Source organism: Puma concolor, chromosome B1, assembly GCF_028749965.1.
Source record: "Puma concolor isolate L17-30 chromosome B1, mPumCon1.1.hap2, whole genome shotgun sequence".
Taxonomy (NCBI): domain Eukaryota; kingdom Metazoa; phylum Chordata; class Mammalia; order Carnivora; family Felidae; genus Puma; species Puma concolor.
This window is the reverse complement of record NC_141670.1, coordinates 17,812,731-17,830,076: the sequence shown is the minus strand read 5'-3', so window position 1 is coordinate 17,830,076 and position 17,346 is coordinate 17,812,731.

The following is a 17,346-nucleotide window of genomic DNA, read 5'->3' as shown; positions in this document are numbered from 1 at the left end:
TGTTCATGTAATGTATGCACCTACATGGGAACACCAAAATACATAAAACAACTACTAAAAGATATAAAGGAAGAAACTGATAGTAATATAATAAAACTGGGAGACTTTAACATCTCACTTACATCAATGGATAGACCATCCAGGTAGAAAATGAACAAGGCAACACTGGCTTTGAATGGCATATTGGACCAGATGGTTCTAATAGCTATATTCAGAACATTCCATGCAAATACACCAGAATATAGATTCTTTTCAAATGCACATGGAACATTCTCCAGAAGAGATCACATAATATGCCCCCAAACAAGTCTCAACAAATTCAAAAGCATTGAAGTCATACCATACATCTTTTCCAACCACAATGCTATGAAATTGGAAATAAACCAAAGGAAAAAATCTGAAAAGAGCACAAATACACGGAGTCTAAATCACATGTTACTAAACAGTGAAGGGGTCAACCAAGAAATCAAAGAGAAAATAAAAAAAATACATAGAGACAAACGAAAATGAAAACACAATGGTCCAAAATCTTTATGCTGCAGCAGAAGATCCCTGCATCCCCCCATCACATGCTCTGAGATCAGCAAATAAATCTTCCATATGCCCCAGGCACGTTTCAAACTGCTGCTTCTATGTTGTATCTCAGTGGGATTGTTTGTTATGTTGTCTCTTTAAAGGCAGGGACTCCATTTCCTATTGCCATCTGACTCTCTCAGAGCCCAGCAGCTGATTTTTAAAGTTCCAGGTTTAAACCCCACTGATTGTAAAATTGCAAAGTTAAGCCCCTCTGGTTTTCAAAGCCAAATGTTATGTGCCTTACGTGGGGTCCGCTCCTCTCCCTTTTCTGTGCTTGAAATGTCCCTCCCTCCTGCTGACAGTCTCATGGGTCAGTTTGATTCTTGACTACATCTCCACCCTTCTTACCTTTTTCAATGTGGCCTCTTACCTGCATTTAGCTGTGGAGAGTCTGTTCTGCCAATCTTTGGGACTTTTACTGGGTTATTTACACTAATGTGGGTGTCATCCATGGGACGGGTGAGCTTAGGGTCCTCCTACTCTGTCATCTTCCCCAGAAGTCCCTTAATTAAGTATCATCCCTGATCTCATTGGAAAAGTCCGTAAGTACAGGAAGTAGTCAAATTCACAGGGGCAGACACAAGTTTTCCAAAAGTTAAATTTTCACCAGCAACAAACATTATGATTTTTCTTCCCTTGAGGTGACACACTCACTTCATTAATTTTCAAGAAACATCTACCAAATACACAAGGCTCATTAGTCATAGTTTGGCAGTCATTCTTTTTTTTTTTTTTTTTCAACGTTTATTTATTTTTGGGACAGAGAGAGACAGAGCATGAATGGGGGAGGGGCAGAGAGAGAGGGAGACACAGAATCGGAAACAGGCTCCAGGCTCTGAGCCATCAGCCCAGAGCCTGACGCAGGGCTTGAACTCACGGACCGCGAGATCGTGACCTGGCTGAAGTAAGACGCTTAACCGACTGTGCCACCAAGGCGCCCCGGGCAGTCATTCTTTTAAGTAAAAATGGTGTCCCATAAAAGAAGTGGCTAGGCCAGATTGCAACTTGAACAATTGCTTGAGGACTTTTCTAAAGACAGCCATTATAATTCAGTCAGCAGTGAAAGTGCTTCATGTATATTCCCATTTCTTCCCGCAGAAATAAACGTATACAAAGATCGAGGTTAATAATATTAATAATTTTTTACTGCTTCACCAAGAATTTTTTTTTAATTCAAGTTAGTTAACATAGAGTGTAGTTTTGGCTTCAGTAGAACCCAGTGATTCATCTCTTACAAATGACACCCAGAGCTCATCTGAACAAGTGCCCTCCTTAATGCCAATTATCCATTTAGCCCACCTCTCCCCAACCCACTTCCCTTCTAGCAGCCTGCAGTTTGTTCTCTGTATTTAAGAATCTCTTATGGTTTCCCTCCCTCTCTGTTTTTATCTTATTTTTCCTTCCCCTTCCATATGTTCATCTGTTGAGTTTCTCAAATTCCACATATGAGTGAAATCATATGATATCTGTCTTTCTCTCTCTGACTTATTTCACTTAGCATAAGTGAAAAGTACACTTATTCTATGTACTGGAACCATTCTAGTTCCATCCATGTTGTTGCAAATGGCAATTTTGCATTCTTTTTTGTCACCAAGTAGTATTCCATTGTATGTGTAAAACACATCTTCTTTATTTATTCATCAGTTGATGGACACTTGGGCTCTTTCCATATTTTGGCTATTATTAATAGCACTGCTGTAAACATTGGGGAGCATGTGCCCCTTCAAATCACCATTTTTGTATCCTTTGGATAAATACCTAGTAGTGCGATTGCTGGGTCATAGGGAAGTTCTATTTTTAATTTTTTGAGGAACTTCCATACTGCTTTCCAGACTATTGCATCAGTTTGCATTCCCACCAGCGGTGCAAAAGTGTTTGTGTTTCTCTGCATCTTCGCCAACATCTGTTGTTGTCTGAGTTGTTCATTTCAGCCATTCTGAAAGGTGTGAGATGGTATCTCATTGTGGTTTTGACTTTTATTTACCTGATGATGAGTGATGCTGAGCATCTTCTCACCAAGAGTATTTTTAAGCCAAAATAGCGTGTGTGTGTGTGTGTGTGTGTGTGTGTGTTTAATGCAAGTGTATTAGCCACAACAGTTTGGGGCCACTACCTTCATCTCTGCTAAGGTGCCAGGAGTTTTATCCACCATTGTTTTTTTGTCACTAGTATAAATGTTAGTGAAAGAGCCAAATAGTGTCTTAGTAGAACCATGAAAATAGTTTTGACTCAAAGATCCTCTGAGAGCTACTGACAGAAACCCTCAAAGGACCGTAGATCACACTTTCAGAACCATTATAATGGATGAAGAACCCTTCAGAGACATTCTTCTGTGATTCCCTTGCATTTCCAAATATTGGCTTTCTGCCTAAGGGCCACTCCAACAAAGAGTTGGACAATGGAATTGAGGAAAATTCATATGGGTAACATTTTCATCTCAAACCATCAGGACCATAATCTCAGGAACCCCCACTTTCTTATCTCTTCCTCTCAATCTCACATGTGTTTATGGAGAACTGATTTCAAATGGTGCAAATCCAGGCTCTGGCTGGGAAGAGAGAAGATGAGAAACAGAGTATCTAGAGGGGATTTGTAGGGCAGTTGGACATAGTGAAGTTAGGAGTTACTATGCAAAGCTTTTTATTTAATATCTCAAATAACTTGGCTAAGTAAAGAATTAATTAACCAATCAAATTACTTCTGTGATCACTTTCCCTTCTACTACGCCCTGATTGTAAGCAGTGGAAATACGTACTGCAGTCCATTTCATAGACAACCACATTTCTCATCACTGGAATTCATTACTGGTTAAAATTTGAGTAGTGTCTGAGAAACAGTTGAATATGGAAAAGTCATTTTGCATCCTTTTTTAATCAAGCATAGCACATATTACAGCTATCTATAGAAAACAGAAGGAGCTCTAAGGAAATTTCTTCATATCACATTTAGGAACAATTAATCCCCAGTAGACTATTTGATATTCTACGTACTGCCAATACAATCATTCCAGAGATTTTCACTAAACTTTTACTATAGAGAGAGGGGGAAAACTGTCTGTGTGGAATTCATCTTTTTGAAATATTGTGAGTTCCTATTTGACCTAGTCTGATGCCTTGCTATACCCTAGTAGGTCTTTCAGTTGATTGTCATGCCAAATCCATCCAGTATATAGTATTTCAGTTATCTTTGCTTCATAGCACACCGGAAAAATGTGTGCAGAATCTCGGGCAAACTACTATACCAGGATTTGTAACATTTGTGAGGTGGATTATATCTTAAAGTGATTTTGCAGGCAAAGCCTCAGATTGAGGATTTATGTGAAGCCAAATAATGAGAAAGACTCATGAATCTACAATTAATGAATTCTATGTGAAATTAAATTGAAGAATGCTAAATTATAATGATAATGTGCTAAATCGTTTACTATCGTATGTAGACAATATTACAATATTGGTAAAGAAGAATATTTTGCATAGCCAAGTTTAAGCAGAAGTCTTGAGATTTAAGGGTTATGCTTTCTGTTATTAAACAAGCCCTTGTGTTCTGCACACTAACTTATTGAAGAACTTAAGAGAAAAAGTTGCTTCATAAATGGTGTTAAATAATCCTTAATTTTTTATCCCCAGAATTCCTCATGTTTATCTAACTGACAGGTCCAGGGAAAGCTCACCTTAGTTTGAGGGTTTTTTGTTTTTGGTTTTTTATGATCCAATCTTTTTATATATGTTAAGAAAAGTGGGAGAACAGTGTCACTTTTGAATTGATTCAAATAAAGATTAATTTTTCTTAAAGTAGTTATCTTTTACAGGATAAAAAATTTTGAATCTAGAATTATTCATAAATGTCTTTTTTTATACACTACAATATAATTTAAGAATGAAAACTAACTTATAGAACCTCATATATGTCTAGCATTAAACATACATATTTAACATATTAAGTAGTACCATATTTATATATATAAATGTATAACATACTAAGCTCAGTTGCATTTTTTTCTTTATATTTGACAATATTATTCCAATTCTGTTAGGTATAAACTGTCTTACTTGAATCTTTCAGTGTGGGTCTTTATGATCTCTCTTTGTGAATTTAAAGCTTTATCCTAATAACAATTCTTCAGCTATTTCTAAAGGTCTCACTGAAATTGATTCAACAAGGTCTATTACAGGTTTGTAGATGATTGATCACAATAGCCTCTAGAGTATTATCCTAAAGGAACCTACAGATAGTTCCCGAAGTCAAGAGCACACTGTATACACTGTATGTTAGCTAACCTGATAATAAATTATATTTAAAAATACATGTATTGTCCCAAGAAAATTAAAAAGGGAGGAAGGAAGGTCATAACAACTGATCATTGAATGATGAGTAGGTTACAGAAGACACACCTTCGTATTAAAAGTCAAAAGGATGAGCCCTTCACCCTTAGTGATACACTCAGGGCAGCATGAAAATCCTATCATTTCATTTTTGTCTACTGAAAACATCCAACCAAGCAGAAATTGGTTTACTTAGTTAATCTCATCTCTATTCTTTCTGGATTTTTAAAGTGTATTAGTTAATTTAAACTATCATGGTTTGTCCTGGCACTCTTGACTAGTATTCTCGTTACATATTTGTCTATTTATTGTCTTTTTCTGGACTAGGCCATTCATGTCCAATGACTAATACATTTCATTGCTATATATTTTTGGAGAAAGAGTCTATGTTTGGAATTCCTTTAGCAATGTTGTCAGTATAATGAATAATTGGAGAGATTATGAAACAGTGTCTTTTGGCATGTATTATTGTTTTATTATTATTTGTGGCTATTTTTAAGTATGTAAAGCACATTATGTTCTTATATTCAAAATTTGGCAAACAGCCATATGTTTGTTTTCAATTTTGTCTTACAGGCACCAATTAGTATCACAGTGACCTAACTTTTCACTGTCCTTGTATTTTTGTTCTATTTTTAATGCAAGTCTCTTTTCAGATTGTCAAGTCCAATTTTGTATAAGAGACCATGAAACACATACACCCACCCCTCACACATATCGTCCTCCTCCTCCTCCTCATTCATCACCCTCATCATCAATGTATTCTGTAGGAACAGAATAAAGAGTAAGGCACAAATATTGTAAAAGAGATAACATTATATTTCTAGATATTCACTATTTATATTCACTATATTCACTATTTATATTATTTCATTATTTGTCTAGAGGTTCAATCCAAGAAGGTAAAGTTTTATAAAAAGGTACCAACACTCCTTAAAGTGGCCAGATTCAATATCATCATATAAAAATCAGTAGTTTTCTGGGGTGCCTGGGTGGCTCAGTTGGTTAAGTGTCCAATTTCACCTCAAGTCATGATTTCACAGTTTGTGAGTTTGAACCCCACATTGAGCTCTCTGCTGTCAGCATGGAGCCCAGTTTGGATCCTCTGTCTCCTCCTCTCTCTGCCCTTCCCCCCTCCCCCTTGCACTGTCTCTCTCTCTCTTTCTCAAAAGTAAGCATACACAATTTAAAAAAAAAAAAACAGTAGTTTTCCAACAGTCTACTATCAACTAGAAAATATAAAAGGAAAAAAATCCTATTCACAATAGCAATAAAAAACAGAAAATGAGAAATAGTCTTTTTTTTTTTTTTTTAGAAAATGAGAAATAGTCTTAATGAGAAAAGGAGTTCTATACACAAAGCCTGTAAAATTGTGTTGTGTACATCTGAAAAGATGTGAAAAATAGAAATGGGTACAAATATCATGGTTGAGAAAACTCAATATTATACAGAAGTCAGTTCTCCCAATTTAATTCATAGGTTTTAGGCAATCTTACATCCCAAACAGAATGTTTCTAAGCTGCTTGACAATTATTCACAGGTTTATCTGTAATAGAAAAACAAATATAGTAAAAGAAATGTTGAAAGTAAGTACAGTGAGTGAAGACATGACCTACCACATATCTAAGTAAAGTTCCAATAATTAATAAATGGGTCAATAGATCCAGGTAGACAGGTGAACAATAAACCCAAGTGAATATATAGATTTAGATGATGATAAAGGTGGTACATGAGGAGAAAAAAGTCTGGACTAACTTGACAAATTGTAATGAAATATTTAACATTTCATCTGGAAAATAAGAATACCTCTAATTTACACCATACTCCTATAGAAGTCTCATTGTTTTAAAAGTTAAATGTTATAGAGCAAAACTATCATAGTATAAGAAAAAAACAGAAAAATTGTAATCTTGAGCTAAAAAATGTCTTTGGAAGTTACAACCAAAACCTAGAAATCATGACAAAAGAGAAAATCACTGATAAACTATACAGTAAAAAATTAAATTATTTTGATAAATAAAGAAAATTGACATCATTCAGAAATGTTAAATCCTAAGTGAAAGATCAGCAAAAATCTGAAATGAATATAACAGATAAATAATAAATGTTAAAAAATAAAAGCTTCTGCAAACCACTAGGCAAAAAAGCAAAACAAGACAAAACAAAACACCCAATGGAAAAAGGTAACGTACGTGGAATATTTGGGATGTTTTGCTCCAGTTTCAGACAGATTATCTCAAATCTAGTGGATTCCAATTATATATGTAACAAATATATATAAATATGCTAGAACCAATTATATGTATTTATATATCATATATGTTAGAATCAATTCTAGGCTTAACAGCTGCTCAAGATAACTCCAGATTCCGTAGTCAATTAAATGCATACAAAACTCAATTTGAAACTTTGCAGCCAAGACTGTCAGATTGGTCAACAATAAACAATATCCAAAAATAAATATTTGCGGAAAGTCTATTGAACACAAGGATTAGTCCTTTCCAAATACTTGCAGAGGACAATCACAAGCCAGACACAGAATCTTGGACCTGAGTCAAGGCTAGCAAGAGCTTTAAGGAGTGAGGAAATGAGACAGAATTCAACAGAATATTTACCCTCTGCCTTCTACTCTCTGTGAGTATCTTCAGGATGAAATTTCTGAATATAACTCATTTGCCTCCATGTTCCTATTTGCCAATCAGTCAACAAATAATGAACGACTTGCTATATGCCAATGCACGTATTTGTTAGGTGACGGGAATACAGACAACAAAGTAGACCCAATTCCTATCCTCTGAAACTTACAAACTAGTGGGAAGGACAAACAATAAAGAAATTACATATGTTATTAGCACAGCAAAGGAGCACCATGGGAATGTATATCAGTAATACCTGATCTAGTCATTTGGGAAAAGAAAGAATCCTGGTTTTGGTCAAACAAAATTCCCCAAAACACTTAACGGCACTAACACATATCATGATCACACCAGATCACACCACAGTTATTCATTGTGTATAATTTTCAGAATTTGGCTGTTTCTAATTTTCCTCTAAAGTTCGTCATTTTGCATAAAAATGCTTGAGGGTGAGCATTTCTTTGAATTGACTTTTAGGCTCTTTTTTCAAGAATGAAATCTGAAAATTCTTGAGATGCCATTTTGACCACCCAGCTCTGCAAATATCTCTCCTTGACTGATTAGAGTTCAGATCTGACACCAAAAATCTTCCAGGCCATTTGTCTTCCTCAGTTCTACAGAAAGAACTTTAGACCAAATTCTTGGTTTTCTTTCCTTCCAACTCTTAACATTTGTGTGTTTGCTTTACACATGAATAGTGCAAACTTTCTAAAGCATCTCCTCTGGTAGGAACTTTCGTAACTCTCCAGTACAAACAGGATTAATCCCGGATGACAATTACAACAGTGAGTTATTACTCAGAATATCATGTGAACTAAGTTAAATGAGGTGATGGGAACAGAAAGAAATAAATCAAAATTAACAAAAAAGAAAGGGAAAGGTCTTGAGGAAGTAAATCTAAAAGTACAAGTGATTTGCCAAAGACACTGAACTGTATAAATGGCCATGCAGAGGTATTCAGTATTCTAAATTGTATTAAAAAGAAAGGGGAGGGGGAGGGGGAGGAGGGGGAGGGGGAGAAGGAGGAGAAGGAGAAGGAGAAGAAGGAGAAGGAGAAGAAGGAGAAGAAGGAAGTCTGAATGCCCAATCACCGTGGAATTTTTAAAAGTCATCTGACTGAGTTGCCTGAAACAAGAAAAAGGAGAAAGCTTAGATACATATTTATTTACTTTTCCCGTGTCAGCCCTACACCCAAAGCCAAATTACTCCAATTTATGCACCAGAGTCTCGTTTTAGATTCTTGCTATATGTGTGTAATACACTAAGGTCTCTGGCAATCTTTGATTATCTCATTTAATTATTCAACAACCAATCATTTTTCATAATTTTTTAAAAATTACTTTGCCCCATTCTCACACCATCCCTTCTTTAATAAAATAATCTGGGGATAAGGGAATAAGTTAAAAATCAATCCTTTGGGACATAGTAAGTACTAACTTTTGTCCACCTTTCATTTCCTTAAAAGTTTTCCTTAATCTCATTGCTAAATTCAGACAGACACTGATAACCACGAGTTTGGAGCAAGTGAGCAAAGAAGCTAGGTCAAAGGAGAATTCTGTTCCAAAAGCAGTAGTAGCACTTTGCTCTTTCCAAGACAAGAGAGGCAAGGATCGTTTGCACTATCCAGGACCAGCCCTGACATCCATCGTCCCTTCACAAGGAGAGAAGTATTCCTGCCAGACTGTCCCAGATGGAAGTTTGGCTGTGGTTGTCATCGGCCACCTCCCTTGGTGCCTACCCATTTCTCATGTCTGATTCTCCATCCTTTCTGGCAATTCTGTGACTTATCCAAGATCCTTTTAATAAAATGCTTTCTGTTTAAACCAGCCAAAGTTGGCTTCTATTTCTAGCCACAAAGTATCCAGAGTAAAATAGGGAGATTTATTGGGCTCTTAAGCCATTAGTGTATTATTTCCTGGATGGTGCATTGAATTTATAACTTACGTATATTTCTTAGGAACCAAAAGAAACTGGTAGAATAGAGCTAGATTCATTATATTGAATAGATTGGTCTCATTCTAACACCGGATTTCAGCTTGTCATAGGAATTCCATTTAATAAGCCTGGAATAATCCCTGGAGTTAAATACAGTAATAAAAGAGGACCCCTTTTCAGCTATAATGTACCTGGGTTCAGTTTGAAACTTCCTGGAATTGGGTACAGTTCAGTCCAGATTCACTGGATCTTCCACAAGCAAACCAACACCAAGTAAAGATTTAGGTCTTTGGTGCTCCAACTAGGTTTTCATGTCTTCCTTTTTGGTTAATTTCTGCTAAAGCAAAAATGACACCTGGAATGGACATTCAGATATTCTCATTTTACCTATTACTGACTAACATAAACTGAGAGAATTGATGCCTCTCTCAAAGTATCCAATTTAAATTATGTTTATATGCCACAGGAAATTTTGATACAAAAATCTAAAATCATTCTCCTGTTTCAGTTAAGAATACACTCAGCTGTGAGCATGGAGTCCACTTGGGATTCTCTTTATCCCTCTCTCTTTTCCCCTCTCCCCCCTCAAAATAAATAAACTTAAAAAAAAAAAAAAAGAATACAGTCAACTGTGAATAGCAGAAAACCCCACCACAGTGGCTTCAACAATAAGTCGTATATTAGATACAGCAATAAAGAGTCTAAACTAGTCCTTCACCTCAACAATGCTGTTAGGAACCAGGAGCCTTCCAACTTCCTGTTCCACATTCTTAGCACATGGGTTTTTCTCCCTGTGGCCATGGTTGCAAGATGCCCTGTATTTCTCAATATCACTTTCATGTTCAAAGCAGGGAGAACATGCAGGGGGTAAGGCAAAATCCACTCCCTGGGAAGGATTTATTTTTTCATATGAAAAATGAAAATCTTCCGGGGAACGTCTGCCATTGTGTTATTGCCCAGAACTGTGTTCGTGATCACTTTTAGCTGCAAGGAAAGCTGGAAATTCAGTATTTTCTTTCAGCTCCACGGTATAAGGCAAGAAATGAAGGAGTTCAAATGAGTGTTAAATGAGTCAATCTGCAGTATCCGTCATGTCTCATGACACACTTTTGTGCCACATGGACGCAATGATTCTAAGGCCTTAATGGAAATGTGACCACATTTTGGGTTTGTTTTTGTTGTTATTTAGTTAGCCCATAAGTTCCCAAAGTAAATCATAGTTTTCATTTTGAAGCAGATAATGATCAACATTCTTCTGTAGCTAATTGTTTATTTTATTATAGATAATTGTCTGCATTAGTTATCTATTGCTACATAGCAAATTACACCAAAGTTAGCAGCTTAAAACAGCAAACATGTATTATCTCATGGTTTCTGTGAATCAGGAATCCAGGTGTGGCCCAGCTGACTCTCTTCCTTAAGGTCTCTCTCACAAGGCTGCAGTCAGTGCCCGTCAGCAGTGCCCACAGCCTCGTCTAAAGGCTCAACTCAGGGATGATTGGCTTTCAGTCTCATTCACACGATCGCCGGCAGGATTCTTTCCCTCTGGATGTCGCAAAAGGCTTCCTTTGGTTCCTCCCTGCATGGGCCTTTTTTTCATAGTGCTGCTCATGGCATGACGCCTGAATTCCCTCAGAGGAAGCCAACAAGAGAATGAGAGAGAAGGGAAGCAAGATACAAACCACAGTTTTTTTGTAAGCTCATCTTGGAGTGATATTCCATAACTTTTGCATATTCTGTGTTAAAAGACAGGCAGTAGGTTCAGTACACACCCAGTGTGAGAGAATTACGTGAAGCAATGAATACCTGGAGGCAGGGTTTCTTGGAGAGCCTTGTTAGAGGTTGCCTACCACACTGCCTATATAATTTGGCAATCATTTGGGTATTTTATGACACTTATACTTGGGTGCTACTCTGAGTAACTTCTGTATTACCTGGCTATAAATTGGATGCACTGAGAAGAATCTGGTATTTTAGTTGGAAACGGATTTAAGAACATATTTTCTTAAATTCTAAGCTCAGTTAAATTTTGCTTAAATAAGTCTTCACTCTAGTCCTTGCTCCAGTTCCTAAACTATAGAAAAGATTGCGATCTTAATTATCTTAAGTCTGGAAAACTTTTAGAAATGTTGTTACTGTGTATCATCTTTGTTATTGTATTTTCAAGTTTGGTATTAACAAATGCTGTTGATTTGACATATCTATCCTGTGTTACAATTTTGCTCGGTTTGATCACTTCTAAATTTCTCTATTGTTTTTGTGTGGTTTTCTATTTAGACAGTCCTATCATCTGCAAATAAATGAGACTATTGTTGCTTTCCTTCTGACTCTTTATTTTACTTGTTTTTCTTATTTTCTTGCCTTACCAAACACCTCTGATATTATGTTAAACATTTGCAATAATAGAGGAAATCTTTTTTTTTTCCTTTTTCCATTTTTAAAGACTATAAAACTAAAGCTTTTCCAATAGGTATGATCACTGCTGAAGGTTATTTACTTTAATAGAATGTCTGATATTGAAATATCATTATATTCTTTGGGAAAGAAATACATTCAATTATTATGTATTTTTAACATATTATTAGATGTAATTGAGTTTGGAAGCTTTTTGTCATGTAAGATAGAGATCTTTTCCTTGAGAGTTACTTAACTTCTGCTTAGAATACACTTTTCAAACTATTTGGTCTTGAGCTCTTTTGCGAGGGAAGAGTTATTTGATTACCTTTTAATTTCTTCCCTGATAATTCTTATTCAAGTTTTTATTTAATCCTGTAATAATTTTGGTATTGTATGTAATTTGAGAAATTCACCCATTTCATCTTAGTTTTCAAATTTTTAGCCATTCTGTTGTTCATGATCTATTTTTGTCATACTTTGACCTCTATTACATACAGTTATCTGAAGGTATTTAAAAAGTTATGTTTTGGTTATCGATCCCTTATTTTATAATTTTGACTTTATAGAGTATGATACTGCATTTATTAATATCCATGTATGTGCAGCAAGAATGTACATTCTATGTTTTTGGAGTATAAAATTCTGTATACATCTGTTGGTTTAGGTTTATTGATCACAGAGTTTTTCCAGATCTTCTAAATCTTTCTTTTTATTTTTTATCTTCTTGATCAGCTGATCAAAAGTGTGTTACCAGCTCCAGCTGCAATTGCTGATTTTGCTGCTTTTCCCTCCTAATGTATCTTTCTTCATAATACCGGGAGATATATATATTTTCCTGTCACTTTTTTTTATCTCCTATTTCTTTTTCTAATATAAACAGTATTCATTCTTTACTTATATAGTTTGACAGCTTAAGTTGTATTTTGTCTGTTACTAAAGTTAATGATAGCTTCATACATTTTTAACTAATTCTTTTCAATCTATTTCATTTTAATTATCTCCTGCTGACAATGTCTTATGGCATCTTATTTTCCCTGAGAGTCTCTGAGGTTTGATGTGCATGTTTCATCTGTTTACATTACTTTAATTATTGTCATATTATGATTTATTATGGTGAGTCTATTTCATACTTCCTATGTACCATCCCTTCTTTTTTTTTTTTCTTTTTTTCCTTTCTGCCATTCATTAGACTTTTCCTTTTGGTATGAAAATGAAAATTGTCTATCTTTTGGTTGGTTTCTGCTAATGTGTTCAGTCTTACACTTCATTCTTTTCTTCTCTCTTTTTTCCCCCTGAACAAGACAAGGACCATAGCCTGCTATCCATCTTCTAATCTCTGCTTGTTCCCTACCCCTTAACATATATTGGTATGATCTAGAACTTTGTATCGAGGTTGTTAGAGAGCTACATTATACAGTGCAGTTACCATTAACCACTTATGGCTACTCAAATTTGAATTCATTAAAATTAAGTAAAATAAAACAGCTCCTTGGCCACACTCACCAACATCTTAATAGCCACATATGATCGTAGATTATCATATTGCACATGCAAATGGAATGCTCTCATCAAAACTAAAAAGTCTTTTGGACAGCACTGTTGTAGATATGTACAAATAATCACACACACTTTTTTGGCCGTTGCTTATTTCTTTCTGAAGTCATGTGTTTTCTCTATCTATAGAGAACCTCCTATAGAAAGTTTTCTCTAAGGTCTTATGCATCTTTGTGTATGTGTAGCTCAGAATGTCTTCATTTTATTCAATCTAGTGTTTAAATAATAGCTGAGTCATATAAAATTCTAGGTTTGAGATTATTTTCCTTCAATATTAAAATGTTACTTTACTCTTCTACAGTGAGAATTTTTTTTTTTTTTTTTTTTTTAATTTTTTTTTTTTCTTTTTTTTCAACGTTTTTTTTTTTTTATTTATTTTTGGGACAGAGAGAGACAGAGCATGAACGGGGGAGAGGCAGAGAGAGAGGGAGACACAGAATCGGAAACAGGCTCCAGGCTCCGAGCCATCAGCCCAGAGCCTGATGCGGGGCTCGAACTCCCGGACCGCGAGATCGTGACCTGGCTGAAGTCGGACGCCTAACCGACTGCGCCACCCAGGCGCCCCTACAGTGAGAATTTTGATGTCAGTTAATTTAGATTGAAATTTTTTTTTTCTAGATGATTCTAGAAAGTTGTCTTTTATATTCTAAGATAGTATAATGGGTCAAATTTAGAGTTTTCCTCATCAGTGTTGTCTATTGCTTTATGGGTCCTTCTGATCTGACTCTTCCATCTCTTTAATTCTCAATCATGATTTCAATAACAACGACAATTCTCTGCATCATTTCATTTTATCTAATATGTCAAAATTGACCTATTTCTATCCTCTCCCTGTGTTTTAGATTCTCTTAGTTTCCATCTTTCTGTCCTTTTATTGCATGTTCCAGGAAAATTCTCTTACTATATCATTGATCTCACTGATTTATTCTTTGGCTATATCTGTTCTGCTGTTATATGTTTGATTCTTAACTCCATTCGATCCTTTTTTTTTCACTGATTGTTTCTGCTTCATATTTGCAGTATCTCCTCCCCCTCCTCTCTGAAGATATTTATGGTATTGATTTTACATTCTTGTTTGGGGGTGGGGCATTAATTCAACTCCCTCTTATAAGGTCCTTCAGTACCTATTTGTTTTTTAAAGGGCTCATGTTCCTGGGACGCCTGGTTGGCTCAGTCAGTTAAGCATCTGCCTTCAGCTCAGATGATGATCTCTCAGTTCGTGAGTTTGAGCCCTGCTGACAGCTCAGAACCTGGATCCTGCTCCAGATTCTGTGTCTCCCTCTCTCTCTGCCTCTCCCCTGCTCATGCTGTCTCTCTCCCTTTCTCTCTCTCTCTCTCACTCAAAAATAAACCCTTTAAAAGTTAAAAAGAAAGAAATAAGCAAATAAAGAGCTAGTATTCCTCCTCAGTTATCTTTCTGCTCCTTCCACTATCACTCAAATTCTTTTAGGACTATTGATCACCTTAGCTAGTAGTAGTGGGAATACTGATGAAACCTTAGACCTAGTGTGTGCTCTCTTCCAGGTACATTTAGGAGGTATAGAAATGACTTACAAGAGCCTCTACTATTGCAAATCTAGAAGCCTTTGTTTCCATACAAGCCCCAATCCTGCCCTTCGCGGAGCTCCCCATTTCTTCTGCATACAGACTGCTTTTTCTGGGGTCTGCTTCCCTCTGTTGTAACTATCTTGTCCATTAAACAAGGAGAAGGAGCTTGCCTCTCCACTTGAGAAAGAAGCTGTCAGTGTTCCTTCCTCCACTCTCATATTAACTGCCTCATCCATTGGTGTTGGCATGAGGCTGCTGTGTCCCCTCCCTATAGGGCATTGGGGAAAACAATGATTTATCGGGGGCAGTGTAGAATAAAGAGATAAGGACAATTAGAACACTCCTTCTCAGCAGCCCTTAGGTAGTAGCATCTGGTTCTCTTCAGATTTGGATTGCTATTCTCTTCTCAGAAAAAGGCCCTGATAGGCTTTGTTAGGACTAGAATTCAACTGGTTCGGCTCTCTTTTCTTCTTCTTTTTTTTCCTATCGTTTTTCTTAGAGAGATAGAGCCTGAGTGGGGGGGGGGGAGGGGGGGACATAGGGAGAGAGAGATCCCAAGAAGGCTACATACTCAGCCCGACATGGGTCTTAATCTCAAGACCCTGGGATCATGACCTGAGCCAAAATCAAGAGTCAGATGCTTAACCGACTGAGCCACCCAGGTGCCCCCGATTCTGTTTTCAATCATTCTTCTTGTTACTTGTGTAGTGTTTCCTGGTTGAGCTTAGAGAAGAGCCAGCTTGCATAATAGTTTGGTGTCTTGTCCAGAAATCTTAGTATGTTGGCCAAAAAGTTTATACTCCAACCAGATTCAGACATGGCCATAGGCCCAAGTGAACACAGAACAAGTGATGCCTTAATGTAAAAAGTTTCCAGGAAATAAAACACTCCACAACCTGGGAGGAAATTTATATATCCCCATATTCATTGAAAACTGAACCAGGGAAAAACTCCACTGGAAAAAGCCTGAAATGACCTAAAAATTCTTAGCTGCTATTACAGATTTTGAAAGCAAAACTATTTATATTTCTTCCCCAAATTATAAATGCAGAATATTATTGCAGCCCCTCAAAAAAAACCCTCCATATCCTTACAGTCAAAATGGTAGAAATAAACTATTGGCAAGCAAAGATATAACTAATACTGAACTATCAATAAAGTTTTATACTTTTATTAACAAGTTTTAGCTGATATTTATGTGCCAGGCATTTCCAAATATATTATCGCTCATGTTTTGGTAACTACCTCAAGAAGCAGTCTTAGAGATAAAGAAAGTTGAACAGACATGTGACTTGTCCAAAGTCACCCAGGTAATAAATGTTGCAGCTGAGGCTAAACTCCAGGTGGAATTCTCTTTTTTACTGCCTTACTTACCAGCATTTATGTTGCGCAAATGACCTTAAGATACATATCACAATAAGGGCAATTTCTCAGGAAATATTTCTATCTGTCAAAAAGCCATCTTAGATGTGCACCTGGAACCCATGTACTTTGGCTTGATATTTTATTCTTTTTTTTTTTTTTTACCTTAACGCTTTATTTTAATCTACATATTATTTTAGAAACATATTGCTGCCTCTCTGGGGTGCACATGTGGTAGTTTCAGGATGAAGTCATACAAACGTAGCACCTGGGCTCTGTGGTTTCCCCCATGTGGGTATTATTCAGGGAGCTCTTATTTAAGCAATAAGTAGGAGTCTTCTTTACAGTTTAGGGATGGGAACAGAGTCTAGGATGAATCTAAGTAGTAGCTTTTCAAGGGATGATTTAAGTACCATTTGACTGAGTTTAGAATTTAAAAACATATATTTAAAGATATGTAAAAATATTTAAAATATATATTTAAAATTATGTATATTCTTCAGCCGGTTACAGTTTCCAACTGTAACACTAGATTCTTCTCAGTGTATCCAATTCATAGCCAGGTACCTCTGAGTTTCGCACACTAGAGCCAAGTGTTAGTCTCATAATAACACCTAATGAACCAAATTAAATAATTATACATTTACATACTTTGTACATCCAAACATTAAGGTGAGAGATTTTTTCCCTAAAAAAATTGTACTTCAGAAAATAGCAAATCATACAACTTAGAGGATGCCGTATCTATTACTTTATTACGAACAACAAAATACGGTTTGTGGCAGACAAATTTTCCTGATATGACCTCTGTCGTGCTAGTTGTTGATGTTTATGGAAGTCAACTTTCAGCATTGGTTAAAGAAATCTTTTTGAATCGATATCATCATTATTCCTGGAAATATATGACCAATTACAAGTGAATATTGTAAATATAGATTTTAAAAAATAAATGAAAAAATTTCTTTTTTTTTTAAATTCCAGTACAGTTAATATACAATGTTATATTAGTTTTAGGT